Source organism: Stegostoma tigrinum, chromosome 21 (assembly GCF_030684315.1).
Source record: "Stegostoma tigrinum isolate sSteTig4 chromosome 21, sSteTig4.hap1, whole genome shotgun sequence".
In the NCBI taxonomy this organism is placed as follows: domain Eukaryota; kingdom Metazoa; phylum Chordata; class Chondrichthyes; order Orectolobiformes; family Stegostomatidae; genus Stegostoma; species Stegostoma tigrinum.
The window spans coordinates 32,297,541-32,321,353 of NC_081374.1; the positions used below are offsets into that span (position 1 = coordinate 32,297,541).

The following is a 23,813-nucleotide window of genomic DNA, read 5'->3' on the forward strand; positions in this document are numbered from 1 at the left end:
TGATTAAAACATTGTCTACTCTCAGAAGATATATTTAAACATCCTTCCTTCTAAATTGGGATTCCTTTTAAATATAAGAGATTAAAAACACTGGGAGCATGCAACAAATTTTCCAACGTCTGAAAAGAAATGAAAAGGAATGTTTTCATTTTTTACCTTTGGGACTCAGTTTTTGGTTCATGAAACAATCCTTATTCAGAACAAATTGGATTTTAGTAATGTCTTTTATGCGCTCAGGATATTACAAATTGCTTCGCACACAATGAAGTATTTTGTCACATAGTCACTGTTGCAACTCAGGAACATGCTGGGGCAATTTGCACAAAGGAGGTCCAGAAACAACAAGGTGGTAAATGACCATTAATTAGTGTTGTGGGCATTGTTTCAGTATGAATATTGGCCAGGATGCCAGTGAGACTTGAACCCACAGCCTTCTAACTCTGTGGTATGAGTGTTACATCAGGGGTTAAGTCTAGAACAATTATTTCAAATTAAATTGTGACAGTAAGAGAAGGGAACATAGAAATTCAATTAGAAACAATGAAATTTAGAGTGGATGACAGTAACTTAATCTTCAGAGTGATCAGCACAAGGAATGGGAATAAGTTACCAGGTTATGTGAAAATGAGAACACGACGAGAATTTAAAAACAACTGAATGCTGCAGGTCCTTCTGGATGAAGAAACTAAATTGGCCAATGTGACCTATCTCATCTCTGTTTAACCTTTGATATGGCTTTCGCATTAAAAGCAATGTGAAATGTTTGTACTGATGCTGCACAATGCTCTAGAATTGATTGATTCATTTTTGAAATGCGTTCTTCCTTATAGCTCAATTTTGTGACATTAAGTAACATTTGTGACTGTGTTTATTATAGTTTCTAAATAATTAGGCAGGCATTTGTAAGTGTTATCCACCCACCAGCTGCTTTTCTGGCCAGTGATACAGTATAAAGTCAGAATTAATGATCTAATGGAAGGTTTCCTACTGAACGCCTTCATGCTGAAGTAATGTTTAACATAAATCCCTGTACTTCCTGCTGTCAGATATTGACTGTGACTGATGATTTTGATTAAATTAACTGTCAAAAAAATTTGCAACATTAAATTAAGCCCTTCTTATAATGTCAGATTCCTGTATATACTCCAATTCTGCCAAAGCCAGTTCAGGGAGTAATATGTCATTTGTGGTTGCAAATTAGCAAAGAACCATGATCAGTTGTCAATGAGTGTTTAGGAAAGATTATTAGAACAATTTTCTTAATGAAGTTTTAGCTGATAAAAACAAAACCATTCTGTCCATGCAGTGATATAAGAAAAGTATCCAAAACATTATTTGCAAAGCCATTTTTCTCTTAGAACATCTCTATTTACGAATTGTCACTGCTTTCATTTTATTTGGTCAAAACACTCTGTGATCATTTGCTTAGATCAAAAGGGTTTAAAAAGCACTTTTTATAGCTCTTCATAATGGCTGATCGCAGTAGTTTTAAGAAAGAAATGTAACTAATTCTATTGCACTATCAACTAGATAGGCACCAATGAGTTAAAGATGGCTGAATAACACCAACTGTCAATTGGTAGATATAAACTGTACCAGTTCTGATGATGTCATCTGAATACACCAGCATTGTAATTCTTTCTAACTGTTCATTCTAAACATTGGATACTGCAATGGGCTGAAACATCCACAGTGAACTAATTCATTATCTGCTTTGTCTGTTGTGATGTTTGTTACACTCTACATCCTGCACCCTGCACAGCTGCAGCAGTGATGCCTTGTGTTGAGTATCAGGTAGGAATTATGCCAAATAGCTTGTTTCTAGAGAATGTTGTTGAAATAAAATGAGGTGATTCAATAAAAACACAAACTATGAGGTTTTTGATCTTGTTAAAGTGCTTAAAAGTATTCTTACCCAGTATATCCAAGTATTTGTATATTGTGGTGTTAAAGATATTGCAACTTGGAACAATCTTCCATATCAGGATGCTTCTCAACAGAAATATTTACACTAATTCAGTTTAGAAAACTTTTTTTATTGTACATTATTATTGCAGATTTTGGCTGTGTTGAACTCTCCCTATTCTGTGCCCTTGGCTCTAAAATGTCTTGTTAAAATCTCTTCAACCAATGTTCTGTCCCTAATAGAAAGCTAATGGTGCCATGGTATTCTGTATGCCTATGGCCAATGACCTTTTCTCTCTGTTTTCTCACTAACCACAATGAAATGCTTTATATGGCTAGCAACAGTAACCAAGACCATTCCTTCAGCCCAGTATAACTTGCCTTACCTGGTTCCTTTATCAGATTACAGCCAAAGTATTTCTATCCATCACTATGTTTCTCAACCTCCATGCATTCAATACTAGGACTTTCCACACCAAGAATTTATACCTTCCTGTTTTTTTTTCATCAATATGCAGTTCTGTGACAATATCATTTATCTGGGACAGGTTCTGTGCGTACACTAATTGCAACTAATTTCTTCTTTGACCCTTTCCTCTAAACCCTTGTGCCACCTTTCTGTTGTGACATGGACTGTCATCCAGTCTTAGTTCAGTTGTCACTTAAGCCAGTTAAACTCAGAGAAAAACGCCAGATATCAGCATTACCACAATCTCTGTACCCTTGCCACCAACACTACCCTGCTTGGAAAATCTTTGCAGATTTCAAACCAAATATTTCACAAACTCATCATCCTATATGATATCCAAATGAATATTTCAACATCATTGAAATAACTCCATGAAAGCCAGTATCCTATCACCTAGTCACCCTTTATTTACACAGACATAGTACATGACATTGTCTCAGATAGTTCAGGGCAGGATCCTACAGTGCGCAGAACACCTAACACTTCCTATTTCTATCAGTCAGCCAAGAGTCCCTGATTGAATCAGGTTAACAGCCACAGTCAGGGAATCCATATTCTATGAATTCCACCTGGCTGACCTCATTCTAACTACGGCAATCTTCAATCACAAACAGTGATTACTTTCACCTCAAAAGAATTGTTCACCTTTATCTAACTTGCAGGCCTTTTGCCAATGAAAACCTCATTCTGCCTTTGTAACTCCCAGAGTTAATTGTTTAAATGCACTTCTCACTAGCTGATCATACTGATTTTTCTACTCTCCACTTTCTGTGAGCCTGCTGCCTGTATCGGTTCCAAGTACCAAGAGCTTGACACAGGTCTTCCCCTGACTTGCATTTGCTCCCAATACCTCAAATGTAAAATTCACGCTCATGTTCAAATCCCTTCACCATCTCCTATCTCTCTATCTCTCCAACATCTCTGAGTTCTTGGTTCCTCAGACTCTGAGCCACATTGCCAAATGAAGAATGGAAGCAGAGAATGTGTTGTCAGACACCTAAATGCCATAATCTAGAATTTCTTCCCACAATGCTACTACTTCACAGCTGTGTTCTTGTCATCTAAGGTATCTCTGCTAATATCTCCTTTCTTAGCACAGCATTCATTTTTGGTTGTGTCTCTGTGTGGTGTTTTAGGGCAGTTCTTTATTGTTAAAAAATAACATGTCTATGCAATTTATTTTTGCCAATAGGAAATATTTTGAAAATTTTTATTAATTCTTAGGTTAGTGAGAGATCCTTCAATTTAAAAACATTGGCAGCTTTTCTATCCCATGATTTAAAAATTACTTCCCGCAAGTGTATGATATTGCTAGAAAAAATGAATTATAGCAGACTTGCCCAAAGTTTTCTCATGGTGGGGAACTGGGTGTAGGGCACAATTAAATGTTTCTCTCAGTTGGGAGACCAAACTTCAGAAAGATAATGTTTGTCACAATATATAAAACTATATTGGGGGAAGGGGTAGCAAGGAAGAAAAGGGAATTCTGTTTGTGGATCAATCGCACTTTCTGACCCATGAGTCCCCAGTCACGCCCTCCATCACTCTCCTATTAGCCCCTGGCACATATGTATACATTCACTCACCCATCCCCCTACCGCAGTGTAACTGTAAGCCAGTATGAATCTAGTTTCTTGCCTCTTCTTATGCCCCTTGATTCCATGAAAGACAAAAAAAACTGTCCACCTCAGTCTTGAATGTCTTCAACACTGGAGAGTCCACTAAACTTCGAGAATAGGGAATCCCAAAAGCTCATGACCCTTTGAGAGAAAAAAAACTCTTCATCTCAGTCCTAAATGATCAGTCCCTTATCTCAAGACTGCACAGAACATCACACCCCCACGCCATACTTTGGATTCCCTAACCCCGCAAAAAGGTTCTCTCAGCATCTGCCTTTTGAATTTTATAAGGTTCAGACAGATTGCCTTTCATTCTTCTAAAATCCAGAGAATTTAACACCAATTTGCACAAATTCTCATCATGGAACAACCCACCCATCCCAGGGACTAATTATATGAACTTTTCTGAACTGCCTCCAATGCAAGTGCATCTCTTCTTAAATGTGCAGTCCAAAACTGCACACTATATTCCAGATGTGATTTCCCCCAAAATCCTGTGCAATTAAAATAAGGCTTCTAGTTACCTAAACTCCAATGCCCTTGCAATAAAAGCCAATGCAATTTGCCTTCCCAATTGCTTGTTGTATCTGCATGATAATTTTCTGTATGACTAACACAAATACACCAACTCTTTTGAAAATCAACATATATAAGTTTTGCACCTTTTAAAAAAGAGTTCGGCTGTCTAAAATGAACATCTTCACAATTCCCTACAGTATAATCCCTCTGCCACATTGTTGAGCATTCACTGAGCCTGTCTGTATCCCTTTGTAACCTGCCTACAGATTACTTTTCTACTTAATTTTGAATCATAGCAAGCTTAAAAATGTTAGGATAACTAACCAAGAGTCCAGCAGTGACCCTTGTGCAACTATCCACTGCCTGCAAACCTAACTGTGAAAATGAAAACTCTGTTTCTGCCTGTTCTTGCTTCCTGTCCTTTAGCCAATCTTCTGTTAATGTTAACACATCACCCAAATCCATGAGTACTCATTTTGCTTGTTAATGTTTCATGAAGCACCTTGTCAAATTCTCAGTCCATCAATCTTTTACCTGTGCCCCCATCACCTCGTCAGTCACTCACTCAGCTAACCACCTTCCCTAGTCAGCCAATAACTAACTCACCCACCTGCTGGTTGAGTCAGTTATTCACTTAGTCATTCACTCACCTATTCAGTACCCTGTCAGTTATTCATTCTTCCTCATATCCCAGTCAATCACTCAGTCTCCCAGCTACCCCTTGAGTGAGACAGTTGAAATTATGAAAACATGTACCTGATGTCATTGTCGAATCCATTTTTGTGTTGAATATTCCCTTTCTTGCTTTTATACCTTCACTTTTCAAATAGGAAGTCAACAGATGGAATATGACCCTACCTGGATGGATCAATTCTCCACTCGCTCTGAAGTAATATCTAGCTCTTTTTGCACTGTTGTAATGAAGGGTGTGTAATATGTATACATTATTATGATTTTAAAATTTGGATTTCAAAACAGAGGCAAGTGGGTTTTGGTGACTTCTGTGAAGCTTTATTTATTTTTAAGAAAAGGACACTGTTATGGAATCCTTCCAGAACAGTGATTTAAGTCAAACATTTTGTTAGACTGTGGACCCCTGCATTGTTAATGGAAAGTTATTTATATCCTTAGTCCAGAAAAATCTAGGATGGGCATTTTTCTTTTAATTCGGTCCAGAAAAGATCAACTGCAGAGTTTAGAAGCAAGTTTGTCCAACTTGCAACGCAGAACAAATCTGGCTTAAAGCTACTGTTTATCCAGGAAAATAAACTCTCAGAGATATGAAAACTTCATGGTGGCAGATTTGGAAATGACTTATTGAATTCTAACCACACTTCATGATAAGGGAAACTGCCAGCAATCAGTTGTATAGTTTTTTAGATAGTTAAGATAAGGGTGCAATTTTGCTGGATTTGAATCTTTGCGATGGGTAGCATTGCAAAACAGGTTGAAACTCTGTTTTGCTTTGTCTTTTGAGATAATTTTAATTGTTATATATTTAGACAACTTTTCTTTGTGTTTCTTTTGTACAATAAATTTTTGATACTAAGGAGAATCTACAGGCTCCTGTGAATATATCCTAGCATCATGGTTGACAAACTAACAGAAATGATTCATCAGGTCAGGTTTTTCATTCTGGAATCTGACTTGCTCAGTATTACCATCAGCTGGGATCATAACAATGTTTTCACACCAACCAGAACATGATAAAATGATGGGCACGTGGGCTTGGAAATTAGGAACACATCACCAAATGCAAAAATTCAATTGAAGAGCTCTCATCCTTATTAAAAGGCTGCGCAATGACAATAAAACATGCATTATCTATAATACAGTTTCTTGGTGCGATGTCAGCTGGGTGGAAAATTGATTTTAATCATTTTATTTCATAGGCAGGTTGAAAAGCAGTTGCTGGAATCAGTGCCACACCTCAACATTTAAGCCAGCTGGATAGTATGAGCACTTCTGAGTGGTCTTATGATGGCTATCTGTATTATTTATTTATGTGAGATTATAGGACTTGAAACTTCCAGGGACTTGCTTTTCGTAAGTACTGTATGAAGAGGAGTGGAAACAGAGTAGATGTTCCCGGGCAGGATCTATCTGAAATGGTTAATGGTAGTCTTAATACACAAAGTGAAGGAACAGGAGTGGACAAGATGATGGACTTTGGCATACATGCCAGGAGACATTACATAAGCAACAAAGTTCACAGAATTAGAATGAACTACTTGCAAATGCCTGAGGCACAGTGCAATAGGAGAGGCCTCTAGCTGTGTAGGGTGACATTCAGAGCCAATTGATTTAAAGGTGTCGATAATCATGACTTTCTTTGCTAGTTGAACTTTTAAGACTGCATATGGTGATCTCTGTTGAGTCACCAATCCTGCAGTCCATTATTACATTAAGGTTTTCACTAATTCAATGTTCTGTCAAGTTGAATAATTCACTAAGTTCATAATGGATTATACCAGCCCATTGAAATAATCAGAGGTTTTGCTGCAATAAGGAGGGTGTCATAATCTGTTTGTATTTGGGCATTAAGGGAGTGGCAGGCCAGCCATGCATATTGATGAACAAGAAGGACTTTGTCTCCAGTAATGTCTAATTAGTGTATGATGATCAGCAAAGAATACTGCATCAACTTGCTAGCTACCCAGACAGCTATTAGATCGCATTCATATTGAGGAACTGTCTGGTACCAGGCTTGTTCAATAAGCCTGACAAGTACAGCAGATATAGGGCAGAATTAGGCCATTCTGCCCCTGAACTCTGCTCCACTATTCAATTATAGCAGATATGTTTCTCAATCCTATTTTCCTGACTTCTCCCCATAATCTTTGGTCTCCTTTCTATTCAAGAACCTACCTATTTCTGTCTTAAATACACTCAATGACTTGGCATTCACAGTCCTCAGCGCCAATGAGTTCCACAGATAAAGCACCTTCTGGCTAAAGAAACTTCTCCTCATCTCAGTTCTAAAGGGTCATTCTTCACTCTGAGCCTGTGCTCTCAGGTTGTTTCTACTAGTGGAAATATCTTCTTCACGTCCACTGTCTTCAGACACCTCAGTATTCTGTAAGTTTCAATCAGATTCCTTCTCATCCTATTAAACTCTGTTCAGTAAAACACCAGCACTATCAACTACTTCTCATACAACAAACCCTTCATTCCCAGGATCATTCTTGTAAATCTACTCTGGATCTACTCCAAAACCAGTGCATCCTTTCTTAGACACAGGGCCAAAAGCTGCTCACAATATTCAAAAAGCGGTCTTATGTCAACAGTACTTCACTGTTATTGTATTTTAGCCGTCTTGATATGAATTTCAGCATTGCATTTGCCTTCCTAACTGCCAGTTGAACCTGCATGTTAAACTCAAGAGAATCCTGAACTAGGATTCCCAAGTCCTTTGGTACTTCAAATTTCCAAGAGTTTCCCCATTTAAAAAATAGCCTCTATTCTTCATATGAAAATGCATCACCTCAAGCTTTCCCACATTGTATTCTATTTGCCACTTCTTTGACCACTTTTCTAGCCTGCCCAAGTCCTTCTGCAGCCTCTCCACTTCCTCAATACTACCTGCCCTCTACCTATTTTTGTGTCACCTGCAAATTTAGCAACAACAAACTCAGTTCCTTTATCCAGATCATTGATATATAATGTGAATTGTTTTAATCCCAGCATAGACTCCTGCGGAACTTCGCTAGTCATCACTGCCATCTTGAAGAAGACCCCTTTATCCCCATTCTCTGCCATCTGCCAGTCAGCTAATCACTCGCTATCCATGCCAGTATATTGCTCTTCACACCATGAGCTCTTATTTCATTGAGCAGTCTCCTGTGCGGTATTTTGTCAAAGGCCTTCTGGAAATCCAAACAGATCATGTCCAATGCTGTCCTTTCCATATTTTGCTTGTTACCTCCTCAAAGAATTCAAGCAGATTTGCCATGCATGACTTCTCATGACCAAACCATGCTGCCTCAGCCACATTTTACCACGCAATTCCAAGTACTCCACTGTCTCATCCTTAATAATGGACTCTAAAATCTTAATAACAACCAAGGTCAGGCTAACTAGCCTATCTTTTCCTGCCTTCTACCTCTTCCATTCTTAAACAGGAAGGTTACATTAACCATTTTCTAGTCCTCTGGCAACTTCCCTCAGTCCAGGGATTTCTGAAGGATAACATCCTTCTACAATCTCCTTCAAGACTCTGGGGTGTAATCCATCTGATCTTGGTGATTTATCAACCTTCAGGCCTTTCAGCCTCCCCAGTATTTTCTCTTTAGTAACGGCCACTGCACTCACCTATGCTCCTGATTGTCTTAAAGTTCTGAGATGCTGCTGGTGTCTTCCACTGTGTAAACTAATGCAAAGTATCTATTCAATTCCTCTGCCATTTCTTTATTCCCCCTCTTACTTCACCAGCCTCATTTTGCAATGGTCCAATGTTCACTCTTGCCTCTCTCTTACTTTTTGTGTGTCTAAAACAACTCTTGCAACCTTTTTTTACATTATTAACTAGCTTACTCTTATATTTCTTCTACTCCCCAACCCATTGTATTTTTTTGAAATATCCTCTGCTGATATTTGAAGGCTTCTCAATCCTCAGGCTTCTCTCTGATCTTCACTATATTGCATGCTTTCTCTTTTGCTTTTATGCTGTCCCTGACTTCCCTTGTCAGCCGTGGCTGCCTCGCTATCCCCTGAGTATGTTTTCTCTTCATTGGGATGAATTTCTGCTGTGTTCATGAATTGTCCTGAGAAACTCTTACCACTGAGGCTCCACCATCCTCCCTTCTAGGCTGCCCTTCCAATCAGCTCTGGCAGGCACCTCAATTATCTCTGATTAGTAACTTTGCTCAATTGTAATAATGGTATATCTGATTCCAGCTTCTTCCTCTCAAACTGCAGCTTGAATCCTATTATATTCTATTCGTTTTATGTTACTTAGTGATAAAGGATAAGAGTAGTCCTCAGGTAAAACTACAAAACTAAGGGAAGGCTAACTACCACAATATTAGGTAGGATCAGGGAATGTAGACTAGGGAGGGCTATTTGAGGATAAATCCACATCTGGCATGTAGGCATCTTTTAAAGGTCAGTTGAATAGAATTCAGGACCAGTATGTTTCTGTGATAACACAGGATAAAGGTGTCAAGATTCATGAAACTTGAATGTCAAGAGAATTTGAGAGCTTAGCCAAAACGAAATAAGAGGCATGCATAATATTTAAGAAATTTAAGACAGACAGAGCCCTCAAAGAATATAAAAATAGCAGGAAATAATTCAAACAAGAAATTAGAAGGTCAAAAAGTGGCCATGGAATGAAATACAAATGGGACTATTGAAAAGCCCAATGCGTTTTATGCTTTTAAACGAGCAAGAGAGTAACGAAAGAAAGGGTACATGCACTCAAGGACAAAGGAGGTAATTTATGTGTGGAGTCAGAGGAAGTGGATGAGTACTTCAAATACTTTGCATTGGTATTTACAAACGAGCAGGACATGGTAGGTGATGAATCCTGGGAGGATATCTTGATATTCTAGGGCATGTCAATGTAAAAAAGGAGAAAGTGTTGGGTCTTTTGAAAAGCGAGTAGGCCAGTTCCCAGGACCTGATGGAATCTGTTCCAGAATTCTGAAGGAAGCAAGTGAGGAAATTACTGCGGCTTCTTTAGTCACAGGAGAGGTCCCAGCGAACTGGAGAATGGACAATATTGTTCCTTTGTTTAAGAAGGGCAACAAGGATAATATCAGAAATTCCAGGCCAGTGACCCATACATCAGTGCTAGAGAAATTACTGGGATAGATTCTTCGGAATAAGATTTACTCAAATTTGAAAATAAAGTATGGATATGCCAGCAACAGGCATAGGAAAGTTCATGTCTCAAACTAGATTGAGTTTTTTGAGGAAGTGATAAAGAAAATTGATGAGGGCTGGGCAGTGGACTACACAGTGTCTACATGGACTTTAGCAAGGCTTTTGACAAGGTCCTTCATTGCAGGCTGACTCAGAAGTGTAGTCACATGGGATCTACAGTGAGCTGGTAAAATGGATACACAACTAGATTAGCCATAGAAGAGGGAGAAGTGGTGGAGGGATTTTTTTTGCTGACTGGAAATCTGTGACCAGTATCGTCCTGAAGTTATCTGTACTGGGACTTACGTTGGTTGCACTATAAAAATGATGTGGAGGAGAATGTAGGTTGCCTGATGAGGAAACTTGCAGACGGCTCAAAAATTGGGGGGAGCTGGGGATAGTGAGGACGATTGTCAGAAAAATAAGCAGAGTACATTTAGTTTGGACACTTGAGTGAAGACACCGCAGATGGATTCCAATCCAAGCAAATGTGAGGTGATGCAGTTCGGAAGATCTCATGCAGGAGGGAATTATACAGTAAATGGCAGAACCCTTAGAAGCACCAACATAGAGAGAGATCTGGATTGGCTGGTCCATAGTTCCCTAAAAGTGATAACACAAGCAGATGAGGTGGTCAAGGAATCATATAGCATGCTTGTCTTCATTAGTTGAGGCAAACAGCATAAAAATTGGCTTGTCATTTTGCAGCTGTATAGAACTTTAGTTGGGCCACACTTAAAATATCGTGTACAGTTCTGCTCACATGCTACCAGAAGGACATTGAGGATTTGGAGAGGATAAAGAAATGGTTTACCAGGATGTTGCCTGGTTGAAGGGTATTAACTATGAGGAGAGATTGGACAAACTTGGTTTGTTTTCACTTGAACATCAAAGGATGAAGGAAACCCGACCAAAGTTTACAAAATTATGAGAGGCATGGGCAGAATGGAGAGTCAGAGTCTTTTTCCCCAGTGTAGAAACGTCAATGACTAGGGGACAAAGATTTAACGTAAAAGGGGGTAAGTTTAAAGGAGATTTGAGAAGCAAGTTTCTTTTTACATAGCATCCAGGTAAATCTCTCCCATCCTGAAGAATCACAGAATTCAAAGCTCCGACTCCAGCTCATCAGTTCCGAACTAGAGTTCGTCAAGTAACCAACACTATGAACCACAATGGGGTTCACCAACCCTGATTATCATGCAGGTACAACTCATCGCCTGGCTGTCATATCTATTTCAAATACAAAGTTCTTAATTTGATTTTTAACATTTTCATACTGGTCTTTTAGTTTGTAGCCTGTAAATATTTCCTCTATTTACCTTCAGTCTGAGAGTAACCTGTACTAGATAGCCAGGTTAGTAGCTATCATCAGCCAATTAAGTTATGGTTTACCTGTGATGTCACTCTTCTGTGCTAGGTTCCTGACCCTGGGGTTCACTTTATGCTTTTACAAAAAACCTTCCAAACAAAAAGCCAACAAAAAAGCAAGCAACAAGTACATTTTCCCCTCTGCTCTGAATTCTCACATTCCCACTCAATTCCGTGAACTATCGACTCACTCCGACTGTCTTACTGACTGCATAGAGCTTACTGTTGCTTTAAAGGATGGCTTTTGGGACAAGGGATAGCTGGTGAAGCTGACAGCATTAGAAGGTGAGCTAACATACAATTAGAGCTACGACACAATGTGAGCAAAGTTTAATATAAAATACTTTTGTAACATCTTGGGGAATGCAAAGAAAAATTAAATATTTGAGAAAACAGCCAACATAAATTGGTTGGGTGTAGGTGTGCGGGTTACCCTTGGGGGAATTAATTGACAGTGGAATGGAGGAACGTTTTGTCTTACCTACAACTGAACAGAGTATAACATTGTTTAACAAATAGAATCGAGACAGATTATTCCCAGGCCCACCTGGGTGAGAAATTTGGCAAAATCAGATGAGATTTCAAGTCAAGCCCTTTGTGACATTGTGACAAGGTTCTGGCTAAGCAGCAATGGGAGGCCTATTGATGGCTTCATTGTCATCCTCATTACTAAATAATCATACCACACTAATGCACATGCTCCCCTTATCCCATGGCCAGACAGAAGCTACATGCTGAGAAATCCCAACCAGAAAATCAGAACAGAAACTTGGCAACTCCAACTCACTGCTTGATTATCCAGACCTGCACCTTGGACACCAGGCAATAACATCTCAGGGCAGCCATGGGCAGCAGTAGCACACATCCCACATCCATGCACATTGGCATTTGATATGTCTTAGTGCATCAAAATGGCACATCTCTAATCCACTCAGATTGTGCCTCTCCACTTCAATGCTGCACTTTGGCATGTGCTGGCACATTTCATTTGAATTATCCTGCAAGAGTGCTTTTAACAGACACAGGAATCCTGCTGATGAATTGATCCAGTAGAATATCAGGATTGCTCACTCGCTTTCTTAGTGTTAACTCACGTTGCTCCTCTGGATGGTCATATCGTTCCTTCCTTGGTCGACTTTACATTACGTTTCATATGTTGTCTCTGCAGTTGGACCTTACAGGCTCAAAATACTTCTGTCTTGCTTTGTTTTTCAGAGCAGACAGAGAGGCAGGCAGCTTGTCATGATTGGGGTGTCAGCAGTCCTCATTCAAGGGTGGATAATGTACATGTACTGTATTTTAATGTCATAACTACAGCATGTGCCAGCATCCAACATAGCTAATACATCCTATCTGCATCAATTAAATGGTCAATGTCTCTAAGTTGAAGGGGAGTAGTTCTCAGTCAGGTCAGGGGACCACGTTCAGAAAACCGGTCACTGGACTCAAAACATTAACTTTGATTTCTTTCCCTGGATGCTCCCAGACCTGCTGAGTCTTTCCAGCAATTTCTGTTTTTGTACAAGAGAATGGCTGTAGGTCAGAGGTTCTGGTACAACCAGCCAATGGCTTGGACCAATGTTAGTTGAGTTATGATCAGTCAGGCTGGTCATGGACAGGGTCCTTCCCATGTGGGAATGGGGAGTCAAAGGTTAGGCACTCCAGCTTTTGTCTCATCTCCTTCTGCCTTACTCTGGGCTCTTTTCACCTGCAATACGGCAAAGAGAGGGAGTGGGTGTGATGAAAGAGACTGGCACAACTGTTAGTGCCAGTGCAGTGGAGGAGAGGTACTGAGGTGTCTCAAGTGTTCAATAGGCAATGCAGAGACCACATGGATTTGTCGTTTGGGAGGTTGAGAGCGAATAAGGAAAAATGCTGTATGTGACAGTAAAAGTGGTAGAGCATGAGCCTTGCGAGAGCTGGCTGCGTGGCAGAGATAGAATAGAGAAGATGGTGGTACTTACCTTGGCACTGTGCATGTAATTGACCTTCTTGCATCATTACTCCACATTTCACTTGACAGTTGAGACCACACTGACTGAGGTGGAACCTCAGACCGGACTGGCAGAGTTTATGTTGTGGTCTCCACTTATGGTCCTGTGGAAGGAGAATAACCCTATTATGTACCACCCTATTTACCAGGAACCTCTGAGATCCTGTTTGCAAAGCAGTGTGCCAATTGCCCTCAATCTGCCACACCCAGGGCAAATGCCATGTCATGAACATCTTAGGGTTGCCAATGCTTGCTCAGATGCATAACAATCCCAAAATACCATCAAGTATCCTGAGAAATCTTGGAAGTGCTGAGTAACTTAATCACTCAATAATGAATTCTAATGCAAAATACATAGTTAATTCATTTAACATCTCCTTTTTTGCCACTATTAATTTTTCAGACTCACTTTCAACAACATTAATGCCTTTTAATTTTTTTTTCATTTATATACGACAGAATTTGTATTTGTACTTAATCACAGAAATCATTTTCTATGTGAAGTTGTGTTAGCATCTATAGCTCTGGCGTCTATTTCTGAGTCTGAATACTCCTGTATAATTTATTCACAAATGCAACCTTGTTTGACTCACTTTTTGGATGCAAACTTGTTGGATTATCTTTCATCATTGGAATCACTTCATTGACTGAATAGAAACTTCTTTCAAAGTTAATGCATCTCATATGTTAAAAGGAGAGGTTACTGGAACATGGAGTGTGGGTTGTAGCATAATATAGCAAAATGTTTCCTGTGCTTTGCAGCAGGAATAAGCTGTAAAACTTGGAAGTGACAGAACAGTTCTGTATTTACCTTGTGTACCTCAGTATGAACACCATTTTAAACCAGTCATCATTTCCAAGTTTTGTTTATTTTACTTTGTTTTTCTCCTTTTTTTTGAAGATTACATTTCCCTTCCTTCCTTTCAGCTCGAGCTGCCAAGGCAATGAATGATGTAAACATGGGGGTAATTCTACGTGGTGAGGTAGGTGTATCTGAATACATTTTCAGCTACCTCCCCATCTATATTCAACTTATTTATTAAAGCCAAGGAACTGAACTCTGTACTATAAATCCATCAATGTTGAAATAGATCCAAATTTTTTCTCTAGTAAAGTTATTTTGAAAAGGTTATTTGTTCATTTCTTGTCTGTTGGATCCCTGAAAACTGCAAATTCCAAAACGTTGGTGAAAGTGGATTGCAATAGAATGATTTTATGATCTTAGTCGGAGCCAGTAACTTAAAGAGAAATTCAATCCTTCAGTTATGAACTGAAAGAACACTACCACAAGATTTCACATGTTAAACGAAATTACAAGCATTAAACAAAACAAGCACTACCTGCTTTATATTATACTTTGTGTGGTACTTGAATATTGCTTAGAAAAGAAACATGCTGAGTAAGGATTGCATCAGAACATTGGCAATGTTACATCAAGGCAACAAAAGCTTTTCCTGGATGAGAATGTTGACAAATTGACTATTGGTCAAAATGTTGTTACACGGAAAATGAACCAGGAAATTATTGTCCCCAACTTTTTTGTTTAATTAAAAAATGTGCGGTCTGCAGCTTTTATCAAGAGTGCATGCTTGCCATTGAAAATCATAACTTGATTGCTAATATAATTATTAACACACTGAGGATTGTTCAGCAAGAGTTATCCAATTACAGAATCACATCTAATATTATATTTTGAATTTTGCAAGTACTCATTTACACATTAATTCATTCAGCTTCATTTCTTAACGTGGCTTACATTTGTCTCCGGAACAGAGTAAAGGGAAGTCTGAAGACTCCTTCAGCTGGAAAAGAAATTGTGCCCTCATTATGGCATTATCTTAAAGTACACATTACCATCAAGCCAATTTGGCTAATCTCTTTGATGTACTGTAAAAGTTAATTTATGTATATGACTTAATTGACTGTGAAGAACATTTAGACATCTCAAGTTCATGAAACGCAATATGGAGATAAAACATCTTTCTTCCTTAGTGGTCACTTAAGTGAGTTATTGGAGCTAAAAGGTTGACCAGCACTAGTCATAAACTATTAAGAAAACATTTTCTCTAGGGGCCAAAAGCGGAGGATATTCATTACAAAGGATGAATCTCTATAAAATTCTATAAGTTCTCAAGCACCAGATTCGTAATGTACAGCTCGGTGAGTTAGCCATGGCAAATGGGTGTTGGGGGGTTATGCAGGGAAGGTGTGTTACTCTTTGGAGTGTCGAAGCAGCTCCATGGACCAAATGGCCTCTATCCTCAAGAATTCCATGATTCTATAAGATCTGTGCTTCAACTAAAGCTAATCACTGAGTCTTGTAACTGTGATCTGCCAACATTTCATCACAATAGTGTGCATGATACATACATCAGAATGAGCTAGGATTGTAAGGGTAGGTTTTAATTATTTGCCAGTAGCATTTCTCAAAGCTGGTTGGCTACTGAAAATAGAAATGATTGAAAGCAATGACAAAGGGGGAATATCACTATTTAGTGACACAAGGTTGAAAATCCAAATACAGGAGGCCTTGAAATATGGTTCAAGGAGTGTTTAACATCATTCAGACATGGTCCAGCCATGTGAACCATAAGCTTGATCTCCACTATCCAATAACTGCCATCAAACTTTTCTATTCTTGAATTTTCTTCTGTTCTTTTAGGTGCTCAAGAACAGAATACAATAAGATGACCTTTTATAATATTGTCTGCGGACTGCACTTGGATAGTTCCAATAAAGAATCTCATAAAAGTTCGTGACATCTGTTCCTACAGCAGAAACTAGCAGTGTAGATACATTTGTTTTGTGAGACAAATGAATTGTGAGTTTCAGGATAGAGTATTCAGTATGGCATTATTCAGCCATAATTATTATGCACTTAAAGCAAGTGTGAATGAAGGCAAATGGAACGTTGGCATTTATTGCATGGTGAAAGATCCATGATAAATTGTTGCATTTTTGATAAATTTCAAACTTGATCATTTTGTATTGGCCTACTGAGTGTGGCATAGTGGCTCAGTGGTTAGCACTGCTACCTCACAGAACTAGGGACCTGGGTTCAATTTCACCATCAGCTAACTGTCTGTGTGGAGTTTGTACATTCTCCCCATGTCTGTGTGGATTTGCTGTGGTTTCCTCTCACAGTCCAAAGATGTCCAGGGTGAGTGGATTGGCCGTGCTAAGTTATCCACAGTGTTCAGGGATATGTAAATCAGCTGGGTAAGAGGGGAATGGGTCTGGGTGGGATGATCTGAGGGTTGGTGTGGACTTGTTGAGCTGAAGGGCCTGTTTCCACACTGTAGATATTCTACTTTGGCTGTTTTGCTTCTTCTTTATGTTGAAGTGGGCATTGCTCGCCAAGTTATATTTCTTGTCGGTTTCTAATTGTATTTGAAACATGATGATACAATGAAATGATTTTCCAGTCCTCTTCAGAGTGCAGCGATGTGACAAACACATTGATCTAGGTCTGCAGTCACATACAAGCCAGACTGATAAGGATGATATTTTTCCTTCCTTGGTAAAGCAAATCTATATATTTTTTAAGGCATATTCGGTAGCTTCATTGTAAAAGGTCATATTCAGAGATCTCCCAGTGGAGGGGAGTGAAGCAGCCTATTCTCCCTCAAGGTGGTTTCAGAGACAAACAGGTTTGGCTTCACATCGGGATGCTAAGCAAAACTTTATTTCAGTCTCAACAACACTTTAGCCATTTTAACATTCTCATTTTCTCTCTATTTATTCTGATTGGCTTCCTCTTGTCAATGGGTAGCATTTGTGCAATCAGGAGCACAGGACTTGGGAACAGGACAGGAATTCATCCCTTCAAGCTTGCTCCACAATCAATAGGATCATGGTTGATCTGGCTGTTATCTCAACTCCACCTTCCTGTGACTACAATAACATTTGAATCCTTTGTCCACCAAAAATCTAACTTAACCTTGACCAATATAATGGCCCAGCCTTCACTATTCTTGGGGAGAGAATTCCAAAGACAAACAACAGGCTGAGAGATAGCATTTCTCATCTTGCCCCTAAAAAGAGATTCCTTATTCTTAAACTGTATCCCTTAGATCTAATCTCTCCTACAAGAGGAAACATCCACTTCGAATTCATCTTTGTACACCTCTCATTTACCTTTAATTTTCAATGCCACAATGGGTGGAAGCTTGAAATGATCAAGCTTTCATTGTAAAATAAGCCTTTAATGCAGGAATTATTCCAGTGATTTTTTTTTCAAACTAAAGCTGCCACCATTGCAATTACAATATTTTTTAAGCAAGGAGATCAAAAATAATACACAGTATTCTAAATGTGATCTCACCAAAGTGTTGTGTCAATGCCGTAAAATTTCCTTTCCCTTACGTTCTATTCACTATGCAATAAATGCCAACGTACCTTTTGCCTTCAGTAACACTGCTGTACATGCAAAATAACTTTATGTGATTCATCTAGGACACTCAGATGCCTATATAATTCTAAGTCCTGCAATCTCTTTCCACTGAAATAACACACTGCTTTTATATTCTTCCTGCCAAACACAACAAGTTCACATTTCCCCAGATTATACACCATTTGGAATGTTTTTGCCCACCAACACAACCTATCTGTGCCCATTTGTGGTCTCTATATCTCCTCTTGACAACTTAATTTCCTCCTCCTTGTTAAATTGGCAAATTTACCCAGCATTTTTTTTCCAGTTTTCACACTTAAGCTATTGATATAATTGATCAATATTTGGAATCCCACCATTGCTGATATGTAATGAGCCCTGTTCAATAAAATGGATTAAGCCTGGGATAAATGTTGAGGGGCATGTGTTTGAGGTAAGGGATTAACCCATTTTCCCCTTCTCCCTTCCCATCTTTAAAACACTCCTGAAAAGCTATCTCTTTTACCAAACTTTTGGTAATTTGTCCTAATACCTCCTCATAAATTTGGCACAAACAGTTTTTATGATCACCCAGAAAGTGCATTCAGATCATTCACTAAAATAAAGTTTCCATATAAATGGACATTGTTCTTGTTGAGATGCTAAGTTGGGAACAGCTACTCAAGTTCCTCTGCGTACTTGAGGGACCTCAAGTTATGAAAGACAGATCAATATTCTACTATTCAGTTTTGACGCTGTCTTTCTCTTGGAGTGGTCAGCTGTGGTTGTGCAAGTGCCAGCAACTAATCACAATAATAACTATGAGAACTGACCATTAATATCAATAACTACATTGTAGGAGATTTGGCATTCATGTTTTAACTGATAACCTCCAATTTGTTATTTTAATTTGCAAACCTTTGTAAAATTAAGGGTAAAAACATTAAAAGGAATCATTAAGTAAGTAAATTAAAACACACATTTCTTTCTCAATACTTGGCAAAGTCAGAGTAAGCTTGTTTGTATGAATCATGTGTAAAGGCTGCCAAAGTAGTAATTGATCTCCTGGTATTGCTGCAAGGAAACAAAACTTAGCTGGGTGGCCCAGAGATCTTCTTGAACTGCCTAGTGCTAGTTTAAAGAGCACAAATTGTTTCACTTGATTTCAGTCAATAGTAGAGTATTACTGAGATTCCATGCACAAATGACCACCCATAGTATAAACCTGGCATTGCCCACCAAAAGAAAAACCAAGAATATTTTATTTTCTACCACATACTTTTTTATTTTGCTGTTATTCTCACTGTGTCTCACATAATATATTAAATTAGAAATTAGATAAAGAAGGGAGCATTGATGTTCAACTGGTTGCTTATAGTCCTTATGAAATATTGTGTATGAAATATTATATGCAACTCCTCTCATACCAAAAAGCCCTTTTTTGCCGAATAATCCTCCTTTGTGGAATTTGCATAAGCTCTAATTAAAAACCTAAAGAACTGTGGATGCTGTGAATCAAAAACAAAAACAAAGTTGCTGGAAAAGCTCAGTAGGCCTGGCAGCATCTGTGGAGGAGAAAACAGAGTTAACGTTTCAGGTCCGGTGACCCTTCCTTGGAAGTCTGGTCACCGGACCAGAAACCTTAACTCTGATTTCTCCTCCACAGATGCTGCTAGACCTGCTGACTTTTTCCAGCAACTTTGTTTTTGGTGCATAATGTCTAGCTGCTAGCCACAATGATTTATTCCTTTTTGACATCACATTCTGAACATAAAAGGTTCTTCTTCCTCTTGCATCTTTGAAGTTTTGACATCCTATAGGATGTGCGATTGAGATTTTAAAAGATTTGGTAACATTTCTAAAGGTTGCTTGAGCTGTTTTTCTTGTGTTTCTGCTGGAGTTCAGTGGAGGTCTGTGGAAATTTTATCCCACTAAATTCTGTCTTCTGCATGACAGGAAGATGATGAACATTCCTAAAAAATGGATCTGAACCTTCCTTTCTTCACTACAAACAACTCCCCTTTCTCCTTATAATTCTAGTGCCTAATCTTAGCCCTTCAACTTTTAGCATCCTTTGCTACCTCCCACTTAATCTCTGGAAATTTTGCTGTAACAATGTGACAACAATTGTATAGGTATTCAGGAGACACCAGACCTATATTCTGTAAAAACTCAATCTCCTGCTGAAATGTATAGTCTGCTTATAACACCCAATATCCAATTTAATCTATTGATTGTGTGCACTGCTAACTGCTCCCTCGCTCCATCTTTCTACCTCTTCTGATTATCTAGCAATTTTCTGTTTCCTTCATCCATTTTATTTTCGTGTCTTTCACTCTACTGCTACTCGCTCTTTTCTGTTTCTTTCTATTTATGCTCTCTGTGACTTTTTCTGTGTCCTTTGTTCACAGCAGGCTAGAAATGATGACTGAGAGGAGGTCCTTAGGGAATGGAGGAATGATCTGGGTGGAGTAGATAATAGCATTAAGCCTTGTGCTGAATGTTTTGCTGGTAACTGAAAGGTGCTGGAAAGGGCTGTGGAAGAATCACTGGACCCAAAATGTCAATTCTGATTTCTCTCCGCAGATGCTGCCAGACCGGCTGAGCTTTTCCTGCAATTTCTGGTTTAGCTTCTATTTACCTCCTATTTGATATGAAGAAGAGAGTTAATCAAATTTCATGAAATGCAGATCAAGCCATGCCAACTTCCATACACTCAGTCAAAAAAGGATGATATAGAATATATGAAATACATTTCAAGTGTGTATGCATTGCAAATAGCATAAATTTGTAATCTGTTAAAGAATTAGAATTCTGAAATTTCTATTCATTTAGTCCATGATGTTAACTCATATGACTCTCAGACATTCATTTTGGAAAATATATGGAGGGGGATGAATGACAGGTTGCAAAGTTTCTAACCCTAATCGCAGATTTATGGCAAATGTCGTAGAAAGAGATTCATGTTGATCATAATGTAATCGATCACATTAGTCTGACATCAGTAAGGGAGACAAGATCAGTTTCAAATGAGGATGTAGCCTCAGACACTATTGTGGAGACCTGTATCTGAGAGCCAATAATATACAGATGTAAATGGAGCTAGGGTACATAAGCACAAGAAGAGTCTTGCTTAGTGACGAGGTGTAAGCAGCCTCAGGGACAGTGTATGTGCACACACACATAACTTGCGGTAATCAATATTGGTATCTCAATACGCAAGTAGTAGTATTGGCTTAAGCACAGGACAAATCATCAAACAGTTATATACTTTATTCTGTTCAAATAACTAAGTTTTTGAATGGCATTTTCTGAAGGCGGCAGGTTTAAAATTTAAATTAGACGTTTTTGTATTTCTCTTTTTAAGACTTGAAGCAAAAATAGCACATCTGCTTTTCTTTTGGAGCATCAATTTTATTGCAGAGCTTTTAGCATCAAATTATATCTAAACTTGTTTACCAACTTTGCAAATTCTGATTACAAGCTGTGTATTAAAATCCTCCTCAGATGAAATACAGACTCAATACATTTAAGTGGGTGAATAGAAAGTGCTGAGCACAGTTTACTCACATATTTTTGATCTAAGCATAATTTTCTCAAAGGACAAATGGATTATGAGCATGAGGGAGACATTTCCATGGTAACAGAATGACTAATGTGATCTGCACCATGTTGCAATAATATATTAACAACATTCACAACGAGACTGAACGTTACTCATTGATGTTGCGTGAATTTTCTGTTTCCTAATTCCCTCGATTTTGAAACTAAAATTGAGGATTTGAACTTATGAACCTGTATCATTATTTGACATGCTAATTATTCTAATACTTCATGTTATTCTGAAAGAAATCATAATTTTCTCACTTGACTCACAGTCTGACTCACTCCCAGTTACATGCCTCCAGTTTAGAGGGGAAGTGAGTGCTTCACCAATTGATATAGGACCTGCACTGCAGATTTTGCTCTGTACAAACAAAACTATAAAAGATTGTTGAAGTTTCCCAATTATTACTCTGTATTTTTGCTCTGAGGATTAATTCTAGAAGTCCACAAACCTATGCTGTCATGATCAACACCAGTTAAAGTCCACTATTTTATTGAAGTTCCAGACAGAATACCCCAAGCTGTCAAGCTCCTGAGTGAGGGGGGATGAACCAACTTCCCTTCTTTATTTAGCCGCACCCTTGTTTGGTTGAAGCAAGTTTAATTTGAAAAGGATCCCCTCTCTTGTGCGTATCTTTACCCCAGAACAAATTAATTTATGAATTAAAAGGAGCTAAATTCATCAGGCAATTTCATGGATGAGTGATTTATTTAGTAACTGACGTGATAATAAATATTTACGCAATACATATGCACACAGATCATAAGTGAGAAGTGTGTCCAAAAAAGGATTTTTTTTTAAAATATACACACTGTACTATTAGCTGAGGAGTTTGGAACCTAAGAACATAGGAATACAGGAACAAGATGATAGGCCATTCAACCCATTGAGGCTGTTCCGCCATTTGATGAGATCATGGCTGATGTGTCCCAACTCCTGTGGCCTATATCCCTTACTAATTTTGCTGAACAAAAGAATGTGTCCATCTCAGGTTTGAAGCTAACAACTGATCTAGAACAGAATCAGAAATTGCTGGAAAAAGTCCGGAGGCCTGGCAGCATCTGTGAAGAGAAAGCAGAGTTAATGTTTCAAGACCAATGACTATTTTTCAATATTGACCTAGAATCAACTGCCTTTGTGGAAGCAAATTCAAATATCTACCATCCTTTGTGTGTAATAATGCTTCCTAACATCTGTCCTGAATAGTCTAGTTTGGATTCTCAGACTATAGTCCCTAGTTCTAGAATCACCACTCAGTGGAAATAGTTTATCTTTCATGACACTTCAACCAGACCACCCCTTATCTTTCTCAATTCCAGAGAAGCAGGCCTAATCTCTCCTCACAACTTAATCCCCAAAGTCCAGGTATCATTTAGTGTGTCATCTCCCTTATGTCAGAAAAACAAACACAGACTGGGAAACTGCTTTGCAGAACACTTCTGGTTCGGTCCACAGGAATGACACCAACATTACAGCTGCTTGCAATTCAATAAATCACCTTGCTCCCACAGTAACATTTCTGAGCTTGGTCTGCTACAGGATTACAATGATGACAGAGGGAGAAGAAGAATATGTGGGAACCGAAAGAACTGCGGATGGTGCAAATCAGGAACAAAAACGAAGTTGCTGGAAAAGCTCAGCAGGTCTAGCAGCATCTGTAAAGAAAAAAATTAGAATTAACGTTTCGGTATCCCTTTTCTCAGGAAGGGTCAGTGGACCTGAAACGTTAACTCTAATTATTTCTTCACAGATACTGCCAGACCTGCTGAGCTTTTCCAGCAACTTCTTTTGTGTTGTGCGGGAGGAATAAGTGGAACAGATTATTCTGAAGCTATGGAACTCAATGTGGAGACTGTTAAGTACCTAAACTTTACAGCCTCCGCATTGACTTCCATAGATTCAGCATATATCCTCTAAATTCTATTTTTCTTACATTACGTAACAACCACATCCCACAAAGCATGCATGCATGTGCACGTGCACACTCACGCACACACATGCACACGCACTCACACGTGCACACATACACGCACACACATGCACTCACACGCCCACACACACACGCACACATACGTGCACACACTCAACTATGTCTT

At 38.7% G+C, this 23,813-nt stretch overlaps 1 long non-coding RNA gene across 1 annotated transcript in view; it reads left to right on the forward strand.

The window, feature by feature from the left end:
• Positions 1-1,659: 1,659 nt before the first annotated feature.
• LOC125463006 (uncharacterized) overlaps positions 1,660-23,813 on the forward strand; it is a 60,016-nt gene continuing 37,862 nt past the window's right edge. Inside the window, exons 1-2 of the long non-coding RNA XR_007249737.1 lie at positions 1,660-1,794; positions 14,666-14,721. This is a non-coding gene — a long non-coding RNA (uncharacterized LOC125463006). The remainder of the gene's footprint in view (positions 1,795-14,665; positions 14,722-23,813) is intronic.